This window comes from Vollenhovia emeryi, unplaced genomic scaffold, assembly GCF_000949405.1.
Source record: "Vollenhovia emeryi isolate VEMERY1.0 unplaced genomic scaffold, V.emery_V1.0 DF939165.1, whole genome shotgun sequence".
NCBI lineage: Eukaryota > Metazoa > Arthropoda > Insecta > Hymenoptera > Formicidae > Vollenhovia > Vollenhovia emeryi.
The window spans coordinates 66,929-74,586 of NW_011967201.1; the positions used below are offsets into that span (position 1 = coordinate 66,929).

The following is a 7,658-nucleotide window of genomic DNA, read 5'->3' on the forward strand; positions in this document are numbered from 1 at the left end:
TTACCATACTATTCGTGATTCGCAGTGTAAACCTTTAGGCCGGGTCTACAATAGGTGTAGTAAGCCTTAAGCCGTAAGAAATTGATCAATCACAAGCGATTATTCTCCTCACTTCAGACTGTGATTGGTCAATTTGTTACAGCTTAAGGCTTACTACACCTATTGTAGACCCGGTCTTATCCGTTATCACAGGACTTGTATCGTAAGTCTACTAATTAGTCAAGTTTCAATATTAATAAAAAAAACCACTACTTTCGTAAAAAAACCGCTCGGCTAGCGAATCGTTGCGACTGGCGATTTGCGAATTGCGCACGGCGAATTGACCACTTTTTCCCCCACGCTATTCACAAATATATAAATCATGAATTGCGCATAATGAGGCGCTAGATTTATATGTATGGTATATGGATGAAACGCGAGAGATGGGATACAACCTTACCGCTAGAAAGTACGAGAATTTATTCGCGTCAGTATCGCATATACGTATCCGTTTCGCGATCGAGTCGCGGACGCGAACTGTTGACATTATAATTCCGCAAATCATTTCCGGCGCGCGTATTGAATACAAAGACATTAAGCGATTGCGGCTCCATAAGGCGCGTGGCGCAATGGAGGTGTGCCACAAATAGTTGAAAATTGTTAGGAGTCTCTAGGCCCAGTTTCATAGTGGCTAGTTAGCTTAACTAGTTGTTAAGTAATGATGCCACTGAAACAAAATTCTATTTACACGGTTAGATTTGGACAAGTTGCACCAGAGAGAAACCTGAGAGCGGCCACGCCGGCGTTTCACTTGATACCGTTTCAAAACACTGTTTTGCGCGCCTTCACGCCCATTTTTACTTTTGAAACTATTTTTGTATACTTCTTCTGACACTGCCGATAAAGTCTCCACTTTGTCCGTGTCCATGCTACGCCTATTTTTCAGGATTGTGCTGTGAAATTCAAAATTATATCAACCAAAATTATCTGCATGATATTTACATCAACTTTTCTCATGTGGACAATGTAAATTTTATAAATTAGATGTCGGAATGCATAGCACAGACATGCACCAAGTGGAAATTTTATCGGCAAAGTCAGAAATTGCGTAATGAAATAAAAATGGACGGAAAAGCGCGCAAAACAGTCTCCCGAAACGGTATCAAGTAAAACGCCGGCGTGGCTGCTCTCAGGTTTTTCTCTGGTTGCACTTTCGCAAACAAGCTTTATTTATATATATATATATTATATACATATGTATATATATGTGTATATATATATAACCTAGTAAATAGCTTACCAAATATTTTATCAGTAGTTGACATCACTATAACTTAACAACCAGATAAGCTAACTAGCCACTGTGAAACTGGTAAATACATATATGTATATAGATATATACATACATATGTGTGTGTGTGTGTGTGTGTGTGTGCGTATTATTTACATTTATTCATAAATAGAGCTTAAAAAAGCAGTAAGGAGACAAAAACTTTGGGTAAGAAACCTCGGTGAAAAACGTGTTCCTTACTCTCCGGAAATAGGTGTCACCATTAATTATTCAGAGTTCCAGCTTCAAAACTTTATATTTAATATAATTTGGATGCCATTTATTACAACCTTTGAAGCACGGCTTTAAAAACTCAGCACCAAAGTTACTAAAATTAGGTCTCACATTCGAAGTTCTATGCCAGTTTTATTTTTGATCCACGAAATAACAACAGCTCATAACTACAGTCGAAACAGCTTTTTGCACTCTCATGAATTATTTTTAAAAAAAACGTTGAATATTTCGAAATAAAAAACAATTTCTTACCCAAAAATACTGATTTTTTACTTAAGGGGTTACACCAGTCTAGAATTTTCAAAAAATGCAAAATTTTTTTTTCGCTAAAAGTGTACTTTATAGTGTTAAGAATAAGGTATACTTGGTCTTAAAGATTCATCATCGGCCGATGAACCGGTATGAAGCGGAAGGCTGTTCGGATAATGAGCACCTCCGCCAAGAAGCTGTGAATGTCTGCGGACAACGACGACATTGAAGTAAATCAATCGTTCGGTTTTTTATTTCTTTTTTATAATTTTATTTATATTTATAATTTTATAATTTATATTATAAATATAAATTATCGTTTAATTAATTTCGTGGCTGTTTTCTCTGTTATTTCGGATAATGTTGTATGTAAAAAGTGCGGAACAAATGTGTCGTTCACCGAGACGGCTAAACGTGACCTGGGATTTAAAATCGTTATTTCTTGTGAAAAAGGTGAAAACATTTGTATTCCGAACAGTCCATTTATTGATAAAGGATACGAAATTAATCGCCGAATTATATTAGCAATGCGTTTATTAGGAATTGGTTTCAATGGCATTGTGAAGTGTTGCGCTTTTATGCTGCGAGGGAGGCCCGACAATCATTAAAATCAACCAGAAAAGAAAAAGAGGATGAAGATTTAAACCTAGAAGGACAGCTTTATGGTGCAGGCATAGCAGACTAAAGGTACGTTGGGTTAAAATTCAAAAATTTGTGCATTATGTTAAAAAAAATGTTACTTGAAACTTTAAACGCGTTTTTCTCAGAACAGCTTTTTTCAAATTGGCTTGCAGCATAACTCGAACAATTTTCATCCAAATCACTTCAAGTTTGCGGCAAATTGCGACTAACTAAATTCTGCACAGAAGTACGTAGCCGTTTTTCGATATGTTTAAAACTTTTCTTTTTATAAACAATTCTATACGACAATTTTTGGCCAAAAAATTGACTTTTTTTCAGAGGCTTGCCATTTCCAAACCGTCATTTTAAAAATTCCCTACGTATTTCTCTAGCTATTTTCATAAAAAAGAAGGAAATTTTTGGTTTTTTGTTCTAGGATAAAATTTGTGGACGTTAGGCTGCAAGCCCCGGAGCACCTCTCGCAGAGCAGCCATCCAGTGACCGGACCCTCACACTGCCATTTTTAATGATAAATGCACGAAAAAAATTAATTTTCATACTACAATATATGTATAATAAAGCCATGAAATTAGTTTTAATCTTAAACTTTATTTTACATGTAAAAAAATTCCCGAAATTAATCTTGCGCAAGACTGTCTAGACTGGTGTAACCCCTTAATTTCTTATCACACTCTTTAAAAAGTCAGTGTGTTTAGATCTCTACTCATAAAAACACACACACATATAATTATTGTACATTTTTTAAAGTATATACATATATTACATTAATTATCATGTTTATACATTTTATACATTGATAAATATTTATATACACCTGGTACACGTAATACTCGTGTTATGAATATTCCAGCTATATGTATACAGGGTCTTTCTAATAAAAAGTCCACTTAATCTTACAAATATGCCGCTACAATAGTGTCCCAACTTTTGTAAATACTCGTGCATACGTGAAAACTCCAAGGAGAATTCAAAATCAAGTTAAACTATTAATAGAACTCTTTATTATAGTAACAGAGATTCTTCAGACTAAAACCTAATCTACAATGTGCTTTCTGCGTCTAGAAACATTCTATTTTACATAAACAAATCAAAACGCTTGAAAAATATGTCAACAATGTACGATTATACAATGTATAATATCCAATTTACCAACTCGCACAAAGTTTTTAAACGTATTCATTGGCAAATATCTACAAAATAGAACGTTTCTAAATGCAGAGAGCGCATTGTAGATTAGGCAAATTTCAATCAAGTAGAAAAGTTCTTTACCACTTTTGTCTCCAATAAACAGTTATCGAGATAGCGACATCTAAATATTTAAAAAAATATCAAGTTTTCCACAAAAATTTCAAAAAATATTACGTAAATAAAAAATGTTTCAGACAAAAGTTTGTTTTTTTTTACGTAAAATAAGATGCCGTTAAAAACATAGGTTTTCTATAAAAAAAATTAAGTTGATCTCGAAATAATCTTGAAAGCGTCCAGCAAATCAGAAATAAATAACGCTGTTATATTTTCCTCTCGAAACCATCCAATTTTAAGTAATTTCCTTTTAAACGCGTAGTTTTTGGAAAAATCAGGATGGATTTTCTATCGGAAACACCCTGTATATCATGTGTGTATATAAAAGTACGTTTTATATATATGTGTATATATCATAAATATACTTTCTTCACTTTACAAAGCCGACGGAGAGCATCGACGCACTCTTCCGAAACACGCACACACAACTGTCACGTAGAGTGACGTAGTACGAACCGACTCAACGGATGTGTACAATCGCGGGACGATCGATAGATGTGCTACGGTGCGACTTGTCAGCCGGGAAATAGATAGAGGCACATTTACGTACTGGCTACGCTTTAAAACCGGAGCGGGCAGCGCACCGGCCGAATAGAGGTGTCCCGTTCGTGCTGTCGGCTGCTGGGGTAGCAACGTGACCGTCATAGCCGAAAGCTCGCAGACGACTGCCTCTCGTGCACGAGCAGCACGAGAACTCTGGGCAACTGAATGTCAGTGGTGTCTCGCTTTCACGCCGCCGAGCCGCGGCGGATATCCGTGCATCGTGGCTCGCTCTGGAAATTAGAGACCCCGATTCCATCGACTAACTTCGTGTTACGGGGCGACTTCGACCGAACGTGAATCTAATTTAACTTGAACCGGCGGTGGGGAGGTAGGGTACGAGTGGGCCTTTGCAGTGAAATTTTCGACTGCACAATTCACGCTCGCCCAACGACGTGTCCAACAGTATAAAAGTTGAGAAAAAGTTGAAACAATTATTAGACGACCTAGTCGGCAGGTGGTTCATTAAATTAATCCAACGTTTCGGCTGTCCGATTTGTCGTTTTCGAGGCATACATCAGACTTTGCGTTATCATTGAGTCTGTAATAGATAGTATGTCAAAAATAGAAAATGTAAAAATTACATAATGTCCGCTGATTAGTCGTCGGTTGGCGGAGTGTGTGTTACAAGCACGTCTATGCAGCTAACAGTAGTAGTGAAAATTTTATATTTTTTATCCTCGCCAGTAAAACCATAACATAACTTTAAGTCCACTGAGTCATTTCTTTCGTTTTGCGTCGATTCCTTCTGCGCACCCGACATTGTTCTGGGTAAACCAATGAGAGAATAGTTGTATGTGGGGTAGTGTGGCTTTGACGTATACGCACACACGCGTGCGCGCGCGCGTCGCTGGGTCTTGCCCGGGTGTATTGCGGAATACCACGGGACCGCAATGATCAAAGGAGCCGACAGAGAGTGGACCTACTAGTTATACTGTGGTAAAACGCTCAGTAAGAAATAATTCGTCGATCGAGGTATAATCCACGTCAATTTGTTGGTGCCGATGTCGATTCGACAGCATTTCGACATCGATCGTCGAATCATTTCTCACTGGGCGGTGCACAAATGTCGCTCGATTCCCTAGCGGAAACAATTTCTATATATAACTACAAAAATTGACTTGAAATAGAAATTTGTAGAAATTTTTATATCTTCGTTGAAACGTTAATTTTTTTTGTAGAAGTATCTACGAAATAGAGAGTACCACAAATTACGATGTTCTCAAATCAAGAAATTATTCCAAGTAGTATTTCATGAAAATGTACAATTTTGTAAAAATTAGTACAATAGTTTACTAGTTTTAAAAATTTATAAAATAAACACCATTGCAACAGCATATTCCTGAGACTAAATCAAGTAAAAAAGTCCTGTACTACTTTTCCCTCCGACAAACAGTTATCGAGAGATTATAAACTAAACATTGAAAAAGTTATAAAATTTTCTCTTGAATATCTCAAAAAGTATTAGGCAAATCAAAAAATGTTTCAGACAAAAGTTGTTCATATTAATTAGTAGAATAAAATAGTATAATAAACAATAGGGAGTTCCATTTAAAAAAATGGCGGCAACCTCCATATAATCATAAAAAATTAATTTTTTTGGAACATTAATTTTACCATTATATAGCCCTTTTAAAACCGTACAACTTTCGTCTGAAACATTTTTCCGTATCTCCCATATTTTTCGAGATATTTTACCGGTCCGGTACTTTTCCCTCACCCTGTATTATAAAATGTTAACAATATGATTCAGATTGAACGTTTCGGTCAACGCATGTGACCCTCTTCAGCAATACAATATCTAATACATAATCATAAACAAAGCGGATTTATGCGAGAAAATCACCTATAATGTACGCACGTTCGAAAAATATGTAGAAGGGTTGGTCGGTTATGTATTTACTTTCCATCGTGCCCCCAATTACAGTGCATGTCGACGGTCCGATACTTCCTTTGGTATCGGAGGGGTTGTCTAACAGTATAAAAAGGAAAAGATATTATAGAAAATCGAGATATCATAACTAAATATTGAAAAAGCTATAAGTTTTCTCTTGAGTATCTCAAAAAGTATTGGGCAAATCAAAAAATATTTCAGACAAAAGTTGTTCATATTAATTAGTAGAATAAGATAGTATAATAAACAATAGGGGGTTCCATTAAAAAAATTGAAGGTGACCTTCACGTGACCTTCAAGCAACTATTTAAGGTCAAATTAATGACACCATCTTATTTCCCCCTCGAAACCCAACAACTTTTTCTCGGGTCATTTTTTGCTAGTCCCATTCCCCGAAGAGATATTTGCGTGGATCATTTCAAATAAGACACCCCGTATGAAGGTCTGATGTGCTGTGAACTTTAGTCTATGTTATACTGTATAATATTTTCAAACGTGCGTAAATTATAGGTGAGTGTTTCTCGCATATAAGTCTGCTATAATCAAACACTGTAATGACTCATCGTTTTTAAATAATTTAGACCGATTGTTTATGTATTAGATATTGTGTTGCTGAAGAGGATCACATGCGTAGACTGAAACGTTAAATATAAATCATATTGTTACCATTTTATAATATATGTTACACTAGAACTCACCGATACATAATTTATTGCCTTCGTTCAGGTGACGGCTCACATTGCCCGTACTAATCTTTTACTGTTCTAATTAACACCAATTTTTAATTTTAATATATTTTTTTGTAGAATTTTGTAGAATTATTTCCCGCAGGGTAAGATCGTTGCTTATTGTTAGTCGAAATCAGTCTGAACCGGTCCATCGTTTTCCTCCGAGAAAACGGACCGTGGTAGACTCTCGTATAGCGCAGTTTTCTACGACGTTCGTGGCAGACCTCGTATTATAGCGGAAAATTGCTGCCTTAAGTGCGCAGTACTTTTTTCTAAACTATGCGATTAGCGCAATTTTGCACAATTGCCGGGTACTGGTTGCAGCGTCGTCGGCAACTATTACTGCGGTCTAACTCGTCAATAGTTTAATAACGCAAGTCGACTTATAACATTTCTATTGTTCCTTTTTTTGTTGTTGCAAAAGAAGGATATATATAAGACAATTGCTAATAGAATTCACGTATGAAGGTAAACAAATTAAAAATATGTAAAAAAGCCAATTAAGAGAACGAGCTAAGTGAAGGTGATAGAATGATGTTTAAGAGTAAAAAACAAAAACTGCGAACGTTTCGTCAGCACAGTGCCTTTATCAGCACTCAATAATATAAATTGTTAATGGTAATCCATCAATAAATTGTTAACTGGCTAAATCTTCAAGCGCTGAATTTTTGGAATTTTTTCTTAACGGGAAAATATGCGGGACGAGAGCCGGGATCGAACCGAGGCTCCTATCATTACTAATCACTCGTGTTAGCAGAGC

The 7,658-nt window shown here is 36.1% G+C and overlaps 1 protein-coding gene across 4 annotated transcripts in view; it reads right to left on the bottom strand.

Annotated features, from left to right (window-relative positions):
- The window catches only part of LOC105564384 (ATP-binding cassette sub-family G member 1), a 39,375-nt gene extending 32,353 nt beyond the window's left edge, over positions 1–7,022 (bottom strand). For 2 of the 4 annotated variants that reach the window (XM_012016705.1, XM_012016706.1), the window contains exons 1-2: positions 6,869–7,022; positions 4,287–4,509 (exon numbers count right to left, since the gene is read on the bottom strand). The gene's annotated coding sequence lies outside the window, so the exon portion shown is untranslated. The other 2 variants (XM_012016708.1, XM_012016709.1) reach the window with 2 other exon arrangements.
- Between the last annotated feature and the right edge of the window lie 636 nt (positions 7,023–7,658).